At 34.6% G+C, this 19,382-nt stretch overlaps 1 protein-coding gene and 1 long non-coding RNA gene across 2 annotated transcripts in view; both read right to left on the bottom strand.

The window, feature by feature from the left end:
• Positions 1–2,833, bottom strand: part of LOC106149503 — a 55,939-nt gene extending 53,106 nt beyond the window's left edge. The window contains exon 1 of the long non-coding RNA XR_001235730.1: positions 2,617–2,833. This is a non-coding gene — a long non-coding RNA (uncharacterized LOC106149503). The remainder of the gene's footprint in view (positions 1–2,616) is intronic.
• The window catches only part of LOC102006178 (UDP-glucuronosyltransferase 2B17-like), a 104,742-nt gene that overhangs the window by 63,824 nt on the left and 21,536 nt on the right, over positions 1–19,382 (bottom strand). The gene's annotated exons all lie outside the window — the stretch shown is intronic.

The raw sequence follows: 19,382 nt of genomic DNA, 5'->3' as shown, positions 1-19,382 counted from the left end.
AACATCGTATCACAGCAATAAATGGGCACCTATGTTCATAGCAGCACAATTTGCAATTGCTAAATTGTGGAAGCAACCCAAATGTCCCTCCACTGAGGACTGGATAAAAAAAATGTTGGTACTTTTATATAATGGAATATTACACAGCTATAAAGGATGATAAACTTGAGGGCTTTATAGGTAAATGGTCACAACTGGAGAACATACTCATAAGTGAAATAAATCATACATGCATGTGCAAGCACTGCATTGTTTCACTAGTGTAAACCCTGAAAGAGTTAATTTAAAGTAGAAGGTATGACAGACATTGTGAAATGATAGGAAAACCGTGAAGGGTAAAGGGCAACTGGGATGTGGGAAAAGAAAGGGGAAAGAAGGAGAAATTTTGTATGTATGTATATACAGAATAGTTAACAGAGTTGTTCTACTGTCTTCTATTTCTTTGCTGAAAGAAGCTGTCAACGAGTCCATGATTGATCAATATTGCATGTCTCTCTCTGTTTTCATGGGAAACCCCTTTGAAGATATCAATATGTAACACAACAAGCATTGTTAATTTCCTACCACTTTTTTGTAACTCTGTATTGTCTGTACTATTCTTTTGCTATTTTGTAAAAGGTTGTCTGTTAATGTTTTCCACCTTTTATTTTTAAAATAAAAAAAAAATTGTGATGCAGTTCTAAATCTTTACTACAGATCCATTAACAATTGCTTACTAGTGACTCAAGCTCTTTGCTCTCCAAAGATTCACTATTTAATTTTTGTTATTTGTTCTTTTTTTATTTTAAAGAGAGTAGTAAATGAGACACAGACAAACAAAAACTAGAACAATAGCAGCACACCAGTATCACAAAGATAAAGTTTCCACTGGGAATTAACTACTTCCAATCTCCACATCAGAAATATTTGTGTCCTAACTTTTGTTTTCATTTATGCAACATTTTTGTGTTTTGGAAATTCTGTCTTACATGTTATGATTTCAATACAGATCCTTGAAGAAAATTATCCACTTTTCTTCTTTTATTGTGGACTAAATATCATCAGCAAACAACAATCTGGGGGCTAGGGATTTAGCAGGGGCTGGGGATTTAGCTCAGTGGCACAGCACCTCCCTGGCAAGTGCAAGGTCATGAGTTCCATTCCTGGTACCAGGAAAAAAAAAAAAAAAAAACATCTGAACTTTTCTAGTCTATTCAATAAATTTATGTCCTTTTATATTTTTCTTCATCTCTACAGATAATTGTGTGCATTTTTCAATCACCAATTTTATCAGTTCATCAACCCCTTGGTTTCAGCAGGCTTCTGAAGTGAATTTTCCAGAAGTCTCAAAGGAGCCAAGCATCTCCAGCCACTTGCTCACAACCTCATCTTGTTCTGGTACCACTCCTTGACTGTGTGGCAACCATTACTTTCCTTGTCATAAAACATTTCTTGTTACTTATAGAAAGTCTGTGAAGATAAACAAAAATCTTGCAAGAAAGGAAAAAAAATAGAGCTGTTTGTGTCCTAAACACAGAAAGCACACTATTCAAATGTGGATCAAAGTGTGGCTAAACAGATTTTAAGAGACCTTTGACCTCTTATTAGAGCTTTGTATTTTCCCCTGGTTAAATATTTACAAATGTACAACTCTAGTATTAAAATTCCTCACAGAACGCTGTTTTAGTGTTGACCTGTGTACATTATCATACCTCTGGGAAAAAAATGATTTGAATCATTTACTGTGCTATGAATGATTTGCTGTGTATTTCAGTGTTGACCTGTGTATATCATCATACCTCTGGGAAAGAAAGATTGAATGATTTACTGTGCATTTTCAGAAACATCATCTATTCAAATAAAATGCATTCCAGGAGGTTATTTGTGATTCTTTAAAAGGAAAAAAACAATGACACCTGTTAAAATGTGTCAAAATATCCCTTTTTAAGGGAAAGAGTTTAATCCAAATTGAAGTTAATTCCTACTACTACATAAAGGCAAAGGTTTTCATGGTACTACACATGAGTACAGACAAGTAATGAAAACAGATATGTTATATATTCAAAAGTAATAAAGGATATTATAATTGCCTATTTATTTTCTGGATGTTTGTACCTCAACAGTTTAACAAATCTTCCTATTTTTCTACAGAAAGTACATGAAATGTTTCTCCAGTGTCAAGTGTAATAACTATGCATTCTTTTTGTCTATTTAAATATATTTCTTATCATACATAACCACTCCTAATTTGAATTCCTTCTTCTCAGAAGTTTGTAAACAAGATGTGATCCTTTGAATGTTTAAAGGTCCCACTCCAGTTTAAGTTTAAAAGTTGCTGCACTTAATATCTCTCTTTTTTAATTTAAAGAGAAAAAATAACTAACAAAATAACAATGAAGACAAAAACAACTCAGAAACAACAATGATACGTGACCTCAAAACAAAATGATAGTAATTAACAATGGCTTCTACATTACATACTGTTATCTTCAATGAAGTTGCTCAGTCCACCAGATGTAAGAATGCAAGGTTGATCAATCAAAGCCTGGGTCTCCATGGGGAGTTCCAATCCCACACAAGTCACCGTGTGGTGCATCTGGACCATGACAGTGTCTGTTCGGCCCCAGGTATACTCACCCCACTCTGGGCGCAGTGGAGTCTCCTCCGTGCATTTCACCAGAGTCCTTGGCAAAGTCACTGACTGGCACAATAGGCCAGAGCTCTGCCTGGGTAGCAATGAAGGTTAAGAGTTTGCCTGATTTTCCTGGTGCTCTGGACACTTGTGGGACATCACACAGCACCCTACACCCTTATTGTCCTGGTGGAATCTCCCCGTGTCAATCCCAGGAACACCTGCGTCTCCTCTGGTGCTCCTCCCAGCCCGCAGGAATCCACACGGGAGCCTCAGGATACAATGCTGCATACCTTTCCAGTAGTGGTGTGACAGCTTGGACACTTTACGATGAGGACTCACTGACCCCGTTAATCTCTAGAAAAACACAGAGTCTGTAAAGAGAGCAAGAAAACAATATGTCTTGTAAGAATAGACTGCAGGCTCTAGAAGAAAACACTCTCTGGAAGTAGAGATTTTTAAAAGTCTTTTTACATTTTTCCCCATTTCTCCCTTCTTTTAATCCATATTCTCTTCTCCTATATTGGTATGTTATTTTTATTGTTATTATTATTATTGCTGTCATCATTATTATCATATCGGTGGAGTTTGGGGTTGTATTACTCATTTGCTCATTCACCTTTTAAAAAATATAGCTTTGTTTTATTCATTTCAGTTGGTCCCCCTTTTTTCTGTTTCTCTTTTTTGCTCATGCTTCCAACCTGTTTCGTATTTCTTCTTATTCTCTTTTACTCGAGTTTAACAACAATTGCCTTATATGTATTATAAATAATCAACTTTAGTCTAGTTGATTTTTTCTTTATTCTTATCTAATCTTACTAATTTTCCTTTAATCCTTAATGAGAACTATTACATGAGTCCTACCACCTTCCTTCCATTCTTCCATTGATCTTTCATACCTTATTTTTTTTTGTCTTCATGCTATGATAGTGGCACAATTTACCTTTACAAATCTGTAGTTAGTTAACTATACCTTACTACATTTGAATGGTGTTCTATTTTGAAAGGAAGCAAAATTCCCCTATTGAGTAAATATTCACTGTATATAAGTACCTGGTTTGTCTTAGAGTTTGTTCTATAAATATAGTTACTGTTCCTGGACTTAAAGTGGTTCAGTGGTAGTTGTTAGACTTTGTGTTTGTCCATTTTCAGCTTGATAGCCCTTTTATAGCTGAGTGTAACAATTTAGCAAAGATAACATTGTTATAATCAATTTATGTTCTGTATATATCAACATAGTTAAGGGGTCATAAACATTACTACATTTCATTACCAAAGAATTGTATGTTAGGGTAAACAAGCTGCAAAGGAAACAATGTTTCAGCATAGGGACAGACCTTCCTAACAAAGGGAGGTTTTAGGGTCCTGGGATAGACCCAAAGGCCACTATTGCTTATTTCCAAATTTTGCAATATTGTGTTTGTTTTATTCTTTTCTCTTTAAAATAAAAAAGAATAAAAACTAGATTTTTTAAATCAGTGAGAAAAAGACAAACATCACATATAAAAGTAAACCAGTTCAAATCATAGCAGACTTCTCAGCACAAATCCTCAAGGCTGGAAGAGCTTCCTGTACAGTATTTCATGACCTAAAAGCAAATAATATCCAACCCAGACAAATGTATTCATCATAACTGTCCTTTAAATAGATGGAGAAATAAGGTATTCCCATGAAAATGACCAGTGTAAAAGATATAGGAGTTCAAAATCAGCACTCAAGAATATCTTCGACAGGAGCAATGAAAGCAACACAGAAAAAAAAAACCACAGAGGAAACAAAAACTTCAAGTAAAGCCAGTGTATAAACAGCAACAAGAAATGACAGGAAAAGAAAAACAAAAGAATCACCAACAGAAAAAGAGGATAATGAGAGTAAGTAATCATCGCATTTCTCTAATATCTCTCAGTTAAAGGCCTTAATTCTCCAGTTAAAAGACACAGACTGGTAGACTGCATCAACAGGATAGATAACATGGTTGTTCTTCTATCTGCTGTTTCTATGCTGAAAGAAACTGTCAATGAGTCTTTGGTTGACCAGTATTGCATGTCTATATCTGTTTTCATGAGAAGCCACTTTGAAGATATCAATATGTAATACAACCACCATTGTTAATTCCCTACCACTTTGTTTGTAACTCTGTATTGTCTGTATTGTGCTTGTGATATGTTGTAAAATGTTGTATGTCTGTTAATGTTTCCCTCCTTTTATCCTTAAAATAAAAAAAAATCAGAATGCAACAGTTAGTTGCATCAAAAACCTCATCTAGTTTAAAAAGATATATCTAGAATAATATCTAGTATATATAAAGCACTAAAAAAGTTAGACCACCTAAAATTAAAGACCCAATCAAAAATGGGCAAGTATAAAGAACAGGCAACTTCACAGAGAAAGAAATACAACTGGGGAACAAATATATGAAGAAATTATCAACATCTCTGACAATAAGGGAGATGCAAATGGGAACAATGCTGAGATTTCATCTTATTCCACAAAAGTGGCAATGAGTAAGAAATCAAAAATTGCAAATTCTGGTGTGGCTGCTGTGAAAAAGGAATGTTCCTATAATGTCGGTGGAAATGTAAACTAGTAAAACCCTTAAAAATCAGTATGGAGATTTTTCAAAGAAATAATATAATAAATTCCATAATATCCAGCTATCAACATTCTAAATTTCTCCCTCAAACAACTTAAGACATCATACTCTATAATACCTCCACAGTGTTTATGGCAGCACAGTTCATAATAGCTAACTCAAATAGCTAAATGAGGAAACAGCCTGTTTAACCAATTAACAGATGATTTGGTAAAGAAACTGTGATATTTACATAAATAACTGTAATACATAATACTACTCTCCATAAAGGACAAACCTGAGACATTTATAAGCAAATAGAGGTACCTAGTATATATAATATTGAGTGAAATAAATCAGATGAATAAACAGAAATGTCATATGGAGTCTCATCAGAGTAAGTCAAAGTACAAACTAAGAGAAAAATAAGGAAGGACAGAAGGAGATAACGGGAAGGATCTCTTGCAGATGCTAAGGGCTCCAGTGTCCCAAGGGTGAGAGGTGAGGGTTGCGAGGTAGGGGATAGGGAAATAGGTAGAATGAAGATGTGCCAGGTATAAAGTCCTAATGAACTGAATGGATGTGGACATTATATGCTACAAACAGCTAAAATTAATAACATCAGGAAGGAAGGGAAATGAGAGAGAAAGACAGGGATAGAGAATGGGATTATGTAAAAGAAATAAGCTCTATTATATACATATCCAATTCCCCAAGATGATTATAAAATGCAAGTACTTCAATCATGTACTAATAAAATAAAATTTAACAGTATAAATGATTGTTGTACTGCTATTACAAAATGCTTCTATTCCTGTTTAACAATATCCCTTTATATCATTATAAAGGGTAAAATTACACGAGGAATAATAATTATTTTAAAAATACACTAATAGAAATATAACTGAAATTAATGTGTAACTGAAATAAATTGCAAAACAGACTTTCTTTTTTAAAAACAGATTTTCTTATGTCAAAAATTTTGGATATTATACACAAGTTTTGAAGTTACCTCCAACAAGGAAACTATTTATTTTTATAATTATTTCAAATGAAATAAAACAAATATCAAGTTGAATCCATTTACCTATAAAAGCCTCAAGTTTATCCTTCTTTATGGCTGACCATAATCACAAGTAAAATAAATCAAAGTCACATGTGTAAACATTGTATTGTCTCATTGGTGTGAGAAACCAAAAGAGTAAATAAATTCTAAAATGTACAATAGATATAGCAAAATGGAAAGAATTGTTCAAAAGGAGAAAGAACACAGGCATTGTGGCACACACCTATAATTCCAGCACTCCGGAGGCTGAAGCAGGAGGATCATTGTGAGTTTGAAGCCTTCTTGGGCTACAAAGTGCGCTCATGGCCAGCCTGAAGTACATAGAGAGACCCTGTCTCAAAAAGACAAAAGAAAAAAAAAAAAAAAGGAAAAGGAACTAGATGGGAGAAAGGGGAAAGGATAGTAAGGAAAAAGGGAAAGTGCAAGTGAGTTGTACTATTCGTGTCTCTTAGTTCATTAAAAAGGAAAGTTTGTACTAATATCAATTGGAGATATTTTTATGCCCATATCTTGTACCCAGAGCAACTATCTTAAAGGTAACAACATGTGATGGATGTATTAACTATTGTTATTCTCCTATTGTTTTGTTATGAAATGTTTTATCTTTTTTCTATAAAATCGAAACAAAAGTTAAAAATAACTATCATCCTAAGTACTAGGAAGGAGCCCATCTTCTAAGTATTCACTCTATTTTCCAAGGTTTTAAATGCCCTGTATAATTTCCACATAAAACTGATGTATTCAAAATATTAGCAAAGAAAATTTGTGCCACATAAGTAAAATGGACATCAGACATATATGATACCATGCTGGCAAATGTAAAAATAATTAAGAATGTTATGCACATGTACCAATTCCCCCAAGTAGAAGGTAATCAGTGTCTACTGCAAGCATCTACTAATAGATCTTTTTAACATTTAAAATACTTTAAATGATTTAAAGAATGAATGAGTCAGTAAGAATGTGAGGAGACTGGTATGTCTATTGGTTTCACTACACTAGTCTTAGTAGTGCTTGTATGCCTCCCATAACATCATGCAGAATACCCTTAATATACACAAAACCATTCATTATGGAAACAGCCTCTCAGGACTTTCCATGTAGAAATCAACAGTGGCCTGAGGTCAAGACTATCAGAACGGTCACATCTTTCTGTTTCAAAGTCTTCAAAATGGTTCTTTATAATTGTCTTGCCTTCCTGAGTGATTCCACCCTTTCCAATTTTGTCTATTTCCAAATTTTGCATTGAAATATGCTTAAGCATCTTTTCTCCTGCAAATGCTAGAGAGGTAAATTTATTGTGATGCTGACATAAAGGCTTATTGATTAGGCCTCCCACAGTAAACCAGATTTCCACTCATCTTAACATTCATGTTTATACTTTTTCCTGCTCATTGGCCTTCATGTGAGAATTCATACATAAATATTGTGCAGGGAAAAAAGTAACAGTCTAATGTTTTGTTAGAAACAATCTTCATTGTTATTACACAGGACTAGACTGATGAATTCCACCCAAATGAGCAGATGGACTCGTGAAGACCCCAATTTAAATGTACCTCACCAATGGAGCAGGTATGTTCTCATCACAGAAAAGTATTTCAGTGATAGCATAACATTGAGTAGATGTGACAGCGCACATGCACACAGTAATTGTAGGAATTGGGGTGTGGATTATGTGGTTGGGGTGATTTATGTTCTCTTAGGATTGTGTGACAAGTGGTTTATTGCTGAGTTCAGGTAAAATGCAAATCATTTATATCTAATGATAGAGACACTAACCCAAATTAATAATGCTGTTATCTTGACATGGATTTCTGTATAATTTGAGGATTTACACTATTAAAAGAAAAACTTGTGACTGACTTATTTCACTTAATATTATGGACTCAAGGTGCATCCACTTTCCTAGCAATGACTCCAGTTTAATCTTTCTTCATAGCACAATAGTACTATTTTCTGAATAAATAACAAATTGTCTTTCTCTATGTACCTGTTGATGGACCTATTGTCTGCTTCCAGGATTTAGTTACTAAGAACTGTGCTGCTATAAATATGGACTTGTGTACACCAATGAAGTTTGCAACTCCTTTGGGAAGGTACTTACAGGAGAATAGCTGGATATAATTACATTTCTCTTTTTAGGTTTTTGAGGAATCTCCATAATGTTTTCCACAATGATTTTACAAGGTTGTAGTACACCAACAATAAAGAAGCTTATATTTTCCCTCACAGCCTCCCCAGCAATTGCTATTGGTTGATTAGCTGATGATAGCTATTCTGTCTAGAATAAGATGAAATGTCCATGCTGTTTTATTTTCATCTCATTAATAACCAGGATGCTAAGCATTTTTTTTCATATATTTATTTCATCATTTGTACTTCTTTATCTGAAAATTGCCTATTCATGGCTGATGCCCATTTTTGATTGGGTCTTTAGGCTGACAATTTTAATATTTTGAGTTATTTATATTTTATGTGTTAGTCTTTGTCTTCCAGTAGATTAAAAGTTTCTGTTCTAATGTTTAGATATTGATCCATTTTTATTTTATTTAAGTGTATGATGAGAGATGAATCGATGGATAGAAAACAATAAACCATGCAAAAGGAAGCAAAACAAAGCAGACGTTATTATCCTAATTTCAAACAAAGTGAATTTTAAACCAAGATTCAGCAGCAGAGATAAAAAAACAGAAGAGACAAACGTATAGATTAAAGGACAAATTACACAGTAAGATTTAACAATTATGAACCTGTGCACAGCAAATATTAGCATAGGTAATTTCATAAAACAAATTCTAATGTATATGGAAAATGAAGTTAACACCAATAGACTTAACAGGGCATCTCAATACCTCCATTTCACACATGGACATAGCAATTACTGAGAAAATTTTAAAAAGGAAATACCAGAGTTGAACCAAATTTTCACACAAGAAGATTTAATAAATGTCTACAGAATGCTCCAACAAAAACGCAGAGTATGCATTTTTGTCAGAAGAACACTGGACTTATTCCAAAGTAGTCCACATAGAAGTCCATAAAGCATGCTTAACTAAATCAAAAAAGTAATTTAAATTATCCTTCGTATATTATTGGATGATAGGGTAATGAAACCAGAAATCAATGGCAAAAGAAACCACAATAACTGGGAAACACATGAAAATATGATCTTTTGAATTATCAGTGAGTCACAGAAGGCATTAGACTGTTCTTACAATCAAATGCTAATTTAAGTATGCCATGTAGAAACCTACAGAACACAATAAAAGCAGTTCAAACAGGGAAATTTATATTGATGAATTACTTCATCATAAAAGAGAGTGAATTAAAATAAATAACATAATGATGAAACTTTAGGTTCAAGAAAACCAAGAATAATCCAAAGCAAAATCTATCATGGGATGGAAATTATAAAAATAGAATAGAAATTAGTGAAATTGAGTAAAATAATAAAAAAAATCAAGGAATCAAAGAGTTTGTTCTTTGCAAGATGAAACAAAATAGGCAAAACTTTAGTGAATTTTAATAAAGGTAGAAAAAGAACCAAAATCAGTGCAATTAAAAATGCAAAGGGAAAAATTGCAACAGATTCTGCCAAACTTCAGAAGATTTCTGCTAGTTACTTTGAGAACCTGTAATCTAATAATAAAAATTAGAAGAGATGGATGAGTTCTTAGATATATGTGTACAGACAATTTCAGAAAATTCATGGTATATTAATGTGACACATTGGTCTTTTTCACACTTTTCATTCATTAGATTTCTTCCTTTTCTCTATCTTTTCTTTTTTCTCAAGAAGAACCACTACATTGATTCAGACTATGGCAAAATAAAAATAGCAGAAATGTGGCTCAATTCTATTGGGAAATGGACTATCCTCACCTAATCTTAACAAATTTTGATTTTCTTGGTGGACTCCATGGCAAGCCTGTACAGGAAAATAGAGAGGCAGCCATACTGAGTGACTCTGTTCACAGCATGCCTATGAAGCAAAGAAAGGGCTCTGCCTACACATCCTGGCTCCAGGAAGAAGCCAAGAGGGTTAAGCATGCTAACACTCTCAGGTATTATCCAGTGGCCTTTCCCAGCCTTCTGTGGTCCCAAGAAGACATTGAGCAGCTCATTTTCAGGTGCTCTGCCTGCAAAGACTCTGACAGATGGAAAAGGGGGAGGTGTCTTTCCTACATTATCAACTGTAGGAAGCAGCTTGTAAGCCTGTATTAAACAGCACAGATTCCTTGAGGGAATTTTGTTAAATTTTTGAACAATGACTACTTGTCTTCTTGGGCCCAGCTGAGCACTATGCTGCTGGTAACCCCAATACATTGACAAAATCACTACACACATACAAGCACACACACACACACACACACACACACACACACACACACACACAATCTTATAGTACTCCAACAATTCCACATAGACCTACTGAGGAAGACACCTAGGCAACCCCAAGTCACACACAGTTTAGCCACATAAACTCACAGAGCCAACAGGTTTAAACTACTGTAGCACAACCTAATCTCCCAACCTGATCTTCCAGAACAGATCTGTGTGTCACAGCAGTGCATTCAAAGTTCCAAAATCTAGAGCACTGAGAGAGACATCCACAGACATCACATGCACAAAATTCCCCTGAAAAAGCTAAAGTGATAAAACCCTAAAACACAGACCTGGCATCAATCCAATGAAGCCTATCCACACAGAGTTTATGGTGAAACCATCCTAAGCCATTTGTTGATGCAATGCACCTGACATGCTTGAAGAGAATTGTAGGGGCACTAAAAGCACTAAATAAATATATAAATGAATAAATGAATGAATAAATAAATAATAGGAAATTGCCTTGACAACCAAAATGGAACAGGAAAATTTTCTTCGGCACAGATTTTAAATAAACATAATTGATATAAAAGTGAAATAGAATTGAAGTTAATGTTTATAAAGAGACATAAAAACACAAAAAAGAAATCTCCAAGGAGTTTCATAAATAATAAAAATGTTAACAACAGAATAAATTTGGTAAATAACTATGAAACTTCATAATATGTTGCTTAATGAGATTGAATTAGATCAGAAAAAAGAAAATAATTAAAATAGAGAAAACTGTGAGAATTTTGAGACTTTATTGAGAAATTAATCATTTACAGTATGAGTTGCAGAAAGAAAAGGAAGAAAAAAGAATAAAACATTTTTACAAAATAATTATTGAAAATATTAGAAATCTTGATAGCTGATTTTTATATACTTGATATAAATCTTGGTAGTTGATAGTTGATAACACAGGAAGGAAACCAGACAAGTCCATGAATCTCAGTGGACCCTTAGGAGACTTTATAAAGCATGTTCTTCAAGAGATACTATAATAAATCTATCAGAAAGCCAATACAAAAAGAAATTGTAAAACCATGGAATTAAGTCACATTTTTCCAAATCTCTACTGAATGAACAATAAACTTCCCATTAGAACACTTTACAGAAGGAAATTTTCAGATGTTCTCTTTATGCACCTGCAAAAAATGAAATGTGAGCCAGGAATGATATCATTAGGAAATAATCTCTCAAAAATTACAAGAAAATAGTATCTTTCCAGAAGAAGAAAAATTGAGAGAATCTTTGATCACCAGGCTGGCCCTAAAAGAAATACTGAAAAGAGTCCTCCACTACAAAGAGAAATATTGTAGTCATCATGAACATATAAGGATATAGGTAAATAGCAAAACACTTACAGAAAAAAGAATATATCATACTGGATCAGAACAAATACCAATACACTATAAAGATGATTGATAATTGGGTCAAATTAAAGGATACTCACAGGAAACAGAAATTTAACAAAGGTAGGTGTATGTTTCCATATAAATAACATTCTTGCACAAAATCAGATAATTTACTCTAATAAGATGTAGAAAGTATGAATAGTTTAGGCAAAGACTAAATGTGCTGTTAAATCTAAGAGTTGCAAAGATAATCTACAATGATGAAAACATATTAAGGAAGGTGAAACTTACTGGAATTTGTTTGACACATTATTACAAAAAACTTTGTTCCCATGTCACACTACTATTTTAAATTTTGGATCTTTTTTACACAACAGGGAGGCAAAGTGATGTTTACATATGTAACTCTTAGTTATTTCATGTATGAGTAGGATGTCAAATTGCATCAAATCACCTGTAAATGTCTCAAGTTAGTGAAGAAATTGTTCAAAAGGAATGAGGCAGAAGGATGAGGGAAAAAGGAAAGGAGGAAGAGAAAAGGAAAAACATAAAAGACAGTTATACCATTAAGTTCTCTTAGTTCATTGAAAAGAAAGGTTTAGGCTAATATCATTTGGAGAAATTTTATGGTCATATATTTTAGACTCAGTAACTATTTTGACAATAACTCTATGCAATATATAAGCTATTGTTATTTATCTATTCTGTTTTGTAATTTTGTTTTAATTTTTTTCAACAAAATTTTTAAACAACTTTATTGTTACACAATGTATATGCATAAAATCTCTTCTCTTTTGAAAGTGCTTCAATATGTTTGAAGAGAATTCATCTATCAGATTCTTTCATTGTTCTTCTCTAGTTTAGATATAAATTTGGCTTTTCATTGATATGGTTCTGTATTCAAAAGAAATAAAGAACATTACAATTGCCTATTTGTTTTCTGGATGTTTGTATCTCAGTAGATTAACGAAATTTCCATTTTTCCACAGAAAGTATAGGAAATGTTTTCTGTGTGTCAAGTGTAATAACTATACATTTCTTTTGTCTGCTTATTTAAATATATTTCTTATCAAGCATAACCACTCCTAATTTGGATTCCTTCTTCTCAGAAGTTTGCAAATAAGATGTGATCTTTTCATTGTTCAAAGTTCCCACTCCAATTTAAGTTTAAAAGTTGTTGCACTCAATATCTGTGTCTTTATTACATTTTCAATTTATTTTTTTATGAATCATAAAGGGAGAATAAAAATAAAATAAAATGAATGTCTTGGACTCAGATTGACAGTGTCCTCTAGCATTTTAACTGCTTTCACATGTAGAGAAAATCTTTTCCCCTGTCATCTGATCACTGACTTCCACTGGATAAGCAATCAATTACCACTTGTTTGAGGAATCTTCAGTATTTGACCCTGGGTATGCCTGTGTCACCGTTGAAAGGCTGAAGTTCAACCGTGCCTATGCTGACATTCATGTGGCACACAGAGCCAACACCTGTCTGCTTTGAATCTATACCCAGCATACTGAGGTTGCATGAGTCTTCACCTAGCTTGTACTATACACAGTCTTAGATTGGCCAGAGACTGTGTCTGACACCAGCTCCAGTCCTTGACAACCTGAGTCTCCATGGGGAATTCCATTACGACACAAGTCACTATCTAGTGCATCTGGACCATGGCAGGGTCTCTTCAGCAAGTAAAATGGTCAGACTCTGGGCACAGTGATGTCTCCACCCTGCATTTTGCCAGAGTCCTTGGCAAAGTCACTGACTGACACAGTAGGCCAGAACTCTGCCTGAGAAGCAAAAAGGTAAAGGGTTTGCCTGGTTTTCCTCATGCTCTGAGAGCTGTGAGGTAACACCCAGCACTCTGTACCCTCACTGAGCATGCTGGGATGTCTCCATGTCAGACCCAGGAGAACCCGCATCTCCTCTGGTTGATCTGTGGTGATATAAAACTCCAGCTGGAATCTCAAGCTGATTCTACAGGCTCCAGAATATACACCATGTATTTGGCATTGGCCCCCAACCAGCAAGAGTCCATACTAGGACCCTCAGAATATAATGCTACAAGGCTTTCCAGGGCTGGAATGAAGTATTTTAAGCTGTATAATGCAAATAACATCCAGCAGAGATAAACATATTCACCAAAGCTATCCCCAAAACTGAAGGAGAAATATGTGTTTCCTATGAAATAGACCAGAGAAAACTATATGTGAGTGGTAACCTTGCACTCAAGATTATTCTTTAATGAATACTCAAGTATATCATCACTAATCAATTATCAACATAAATAAAAATAATAATGGTATTATAATATAATATCATATTATATACTGTATAATATCTAATAATATATTAGAATAATACATAGAATACTATAATTTTTAATAATAACATCAACACAGACAAAACCATAGAGAAAGAAACTCTAAGTAAGGTCAATAGACAAACAGCAAGAAAAGATGTCAGGGAAAGAAGAAAAAGGTTCAGTGTAATGGTTGATACAATGTGTCAACTTGAGAAGTTTAGAATTTTAATGAAGCAACTCAGCAGGGAGCCAGGGTCCTACTTTGTAAACATCCTCATCCTGTGCAAAAGGAGGGCACACAGATGGTGTGCATACTACACCAACCTTGGGGGTAGCCTGCATACAATGTAAGGGAGGAAATGAGTATGGTCCCCCTTTTTGCACTTATTGCTGTTGCTGTGCTCTGCCACCTTGAATTGTTGCCCCTGTGCCATGCCAGCCTGCATTGGAACAGATTTCAGACTGAAACCTCCACACACAGTGAGCTAAATAAACCTTTCCTTCCTTAATTTTAGACGTCCGGTATTTTGTCTCAGCAATGAGGGAAAAGTAACCAAGATAGAACTTGTTACCAGAGAAGTGGGGTTATTGCTTTGATTATACCTGATCATGTGGTTCAAAAGCCTTTGGGGATGGCTTGTGGGAAAATAATGGAAAGGTTCAGCGGTATCACCTAAAAGAGTAGTGCTGGAATGCCTTAGGCTGTTCTGTATTGGAGATTCTGGTCAGAGCTCAGAAGACCAGAAAACCAGTAAAGATCAGGTGAAGGTAGTTTTTACTGGGAAGAAGGACTGCATTAGTTGTTGGAGTCCAGATGATTTGTGTTATGGCTTGGCAGAAAGTTTGTCTGCATTTTGCTCCTGTCTAGAGACGTTGCCTGAGACTGAGATTAAAGGTAGTGGGCTAATTAATCTGGCTAAAGAAATTTCAAGGGCGTCAAATGTTGAGGCTGTGGCATGGCTGCTGTTGGGGAATTTTAGCCAGATCTAAGTTGAGAATCAAGAGCAAAGAGCCTAGCAGAATGATATAAACTATTGTGTTTGCTCAGAACAGAAGCTCCATTAAAGCTGTGGACTACAAATTTAGAACTGAGGAGATCTATATTGCTAAGAAAGAGAGGAATATTAAAGAGCACCCAAGGTTATCATAAGAAGCTGCAAGTTTCCACCCTTTGCTGCATCAAAAAAAGAAACGCTCTTAGAAAATTAACAACAGACTCCTTAACAAAGAATGGGTCACAGAGAGAATCAAGGAAGAAATTTATGAATTTCTGGAAGTTAATGAAAATGACTATATAACTCACTAAAAGCTCTGAGGTACTCTAAGACCACTAGTGAGAAAATTTCATTGGAATTAATGCTCAAATGAGGAAACAGAGCAAGCCCAAAGAAATAATCTCATAAGAAATTGTAAGATACTTGAGAAACAATAAGTCTGATTCAAATTCAATGTGAGGAGGGAAATTATAAATAAGAGATTAGAAATCAATGAATTGGGAACTAAAAATCATAACATAACTCAATGAACTCTTAAGCTGATTTTTTTGAAAGAAAAAAAAAAGATATGCCTTCACCGGGACTTACCTAAAGGAAGAAATTATTCACATCTTTTTAATTAGAAATGGAACCTTTGCAATCAAAATAGACATTGTCAGAACCAGAAGATAGTAAGTAAACAACTTGAAAAATTTTATCCTAATAAATTAGCAAATTTTAAGGAATAGACAGATTCCAAAATTGCTAAAATTATCAAAGCTATGCCAAGAAGAGATAAATATGCTTAACACTTGAGAGGAAACAATGAAATTGACACAGTAAAAAGAGTATACAAAAAAAGTCCAAGAAAGTTAGATTCACTTCTGAATTCTAGAAAACCTTTAAAGATATCACATCACCAAGACTTTTCAGCTCTTCAAAGAGATTGTATGGGATGTAGTGCTCCCAAACTCATTTATGGAAGACAAAATCACCATGATACCCACACCAGGTAAAGACCCAATTTAAAAGGAAATGTATAGGTCAATCTCCTTTATGAACACAGAAGCAAAATCCTCAACAAGATATTAGGAAATAGAATAGAGAACACCATTAAAGAGGCCACATATCACGAACAATTAGCTTTCAGCTCAGTCATGCAAGGGTACTTTAGCATACCTAGGGCAGGAAATGTAATATATCACATAAGGAGAAGTAAGGTAAAAAATCATATGGTTATATCAATAGATGCAGAAAATTATGTAAACAACATCCAAAAAGCCAAGCTTAAAAAAAGACCACTGAAGAAAACATGTACAGGATGGCCATAACTGAATGTGATGAAAGTTAGTTATGAAAAATCAAAAGACAATTTTAAGGAGGCAAAATTAAAATATTTCCCCTAAAATCAAGACCGAGATAAAGTCACACACTATTACTATTCTATTCAGCATAGTACTTCCAACTTTTACCAGAGAAATAATGTTAGAGATTGAAATAAAAGGGATATATATACATATGAAGGGAAGAACTCTAATTATCATTATTTGCAAATGGAATGAGACTCTACATACAAGACCCAAGAAAATTTGTCACAAACTCTGAATATTAATAATTAACTTCAGGAATGTAGAAGGATAAAAGTTCAACATGAAAGAAATCATTAGCCTTATTGTACACTAATATTAAACTTAAAGGGAAGAGAATTATGAAACTTGTACCACTCACAGCAGCATCAAGAAAAAAGAAAAACATGAAAAATGACCTAATGGAGGAAGTAAAGGATCTCTAAGAAGAACACTACAGCACTTTGAAAAAAGAGATTGAACCTGACATCAGAAAATGAAAAATGTCCCCTGCTCCTAGGTAGGCAAATGCAATATTTTCAAATGGCCATACTTTTAATACTTGAACAAATTCTGTGAAGTCCAAAACAAAATAACAGCATACTTCACTGGAATACAAAAAACAAGCCTATGCATCATATGGAACCACAAGAGATCCAGAATATCAAAAGAAATTTCAGATAAGAAGAGCAAAGACGAGAATTTCCAGTACCTGAATTGAGGTTATATTAAAGCAATAGTTATATACAATGGCATTTCACTGAAAGCCATAACTTAACTACTACTTCATTAAAGAACATAGAAGCATTCCTAGATAGTTTCAGATATTTGATTTTTGACAAATACCTATTTTCAGGAGATTAAATGTGAACCCACATCTCCTACCATGTTTTAGATTAAATCAAAATGGATCAGAAACAAAACATTAAAAGTGGATGATGCAAAAGGTAAAACACAAAAAGCCATAGGAGTAGGAAAGGATTTTCTAAGTAGAACATCAACTACACAAGAGCTAAGAGTGAGAGTCAAGTAAGAAATTGGATTATATCACCGTCAAAAGCATATGTATAGCAAAATAATCCAATAGTAGATTGAGGAGACAACCTTCAGTTTGGAAGAAAAGAATTCACAGGGACTCCTCAGGCAGAGCAATAATATCTAGGATATATTCATAACTAAAGCTAAATTAGACCACCTAAAGTTAAAAGACTCAGACAGGAAATTGTACAGTGAAAGAACAACACTTCACAGAGGAAGAAGGACAAATGGCCAACAAATATATGAAAATACTTTCAACATGTCTTACCACTAGTGAGATACAAATTAAAAGAATGATAAGATGACATTTTCCTAAGAAAAATGGCAATTAAGAAATTTTTAAAAGCAAATATTTGTGTGGCTATGGTACAAAATAAATCCTTCCACATTGTTTGCAGGACTGTAAACTACTACAACCCTTAAAAGGTCAATATGGAGATTTCCCTAAGAACTAAAATGAAATATCCATTAATACTCACTTATCTTCCTTTTAGGTGTCTTCTCCAGGTGTTTAAGAAATCATACTACAGTGTAACACACATACCAATGATTTTAGCAGGACAATTCCTAATAGCTAAATCCTGAAAACAGGCTGTTTTCCCATTAACAGATGGGTAAAGTGGATGTTATGTCCATATTTTATGGGATATGATTCATCTCTAAGAAAGGACAAATGTGAGACATTTACAGGAAAATGATGCATCTAGAATATAAAATATTGAGTAAAATCAGACACACTGTTATAAATATGATAGGATATCTCTCATCAGAGTAAACAGAAAAGTAAAGGAATGATAGAAGGAGACCCGGGGAAGGATCTCTTGCAGATGGTAAGGGCTCCAGGGTCCCAAGGGTGAGAGGTGAGGGGTGAGAGGGAGGGCATAGGGAAATAGGTAGAATGAAAATGTGCCAGATACAAACCCCTAATAAACTAAATTATTATAGGGAGTTGTTATGGTTGATACATTGTGTCAACTTGGGGAGTCTAGAGGTTTGGCTAAGTGACCAGCAGGAAGCCAGGGTGGTTACTTTGTACACATTCTGAGCCTGTGCAAGAGAAGGGCATGGAAATTATGTGAGAGTTACACACCCCTTAGGTGGAGGTAGCCTGTTTAGAAAGTAAGGGAGGGAAAGAAGCTGCTTGCTGGGATTCCTCCCTTTTGCTCTGGCTGCTTTGCTGTTCAGCTGCCATTCCTCCCTTTGCTCTTGTTGCTTTGCTATCTTCTGCCTCGGAGCAGCCAAGTATGGACTGAAACCTCCATATACTGTAAGCTAAATAAACCTTTCCTTCCTTCATTTTGGACATTGAGTATTTTGTCTCAGCAACGAGAGAAAAGTAACTAAGACAGAATTTGCTACCAGAGGAATGGGGTCATTGCTGTGACTATATTTGACCATGTGGTTCAAGAGCCTTTGGAAATAGCTTGTGGGAAGTGTTAGGAAAGGTTCAGATATGTCGCCTGAAAGGGAAGCGCTAGAACACCTTTGGCTGTTCTGTCTGGGAGACTCTGGTCAGAGTTTCGAAGAAAGAATATACATGGAATACAGGAGATCCTTTAGGGAGCCTCTTAGTATTACCATACCCTGTTATTAAAATCAGTGAGAAACTACAACAACCTAATATAGGCACAATGAGAAATGGCCCAGAGCCTTTAGGAATGAAGGTATGGGTCCCTCCACCAGGGAAAGAACCAAGGCCTACTGAGGTGCTTGCTGAAGGCCAAGGGAATACAGAATGTGTAGTGG

The sequence above is a fragment of the Chinchilla lanigera genome, unplaced genomic scaffold (assembly GCF_000276665.1).
Source record: "Chinchilla lanigera isolate Chin_1 unplaced genomic scaffold, ChiLan1.0 scaffold00046, whole genome shotgun sequence".
In the NCBI taxonomy this organism is placed as follows: domain Eukaryota; kingdom Metazoa; phylum Chordata; class Mammalia; order Rodentia; family Chinchillidae; genus Chinchilla; species Chinchilla lanigera.
The sequence above is the reverse complement of the archived record's forward strand: the minus strand, read 5'-3'. Positions and strand labels throughout refer to the sequence as shown.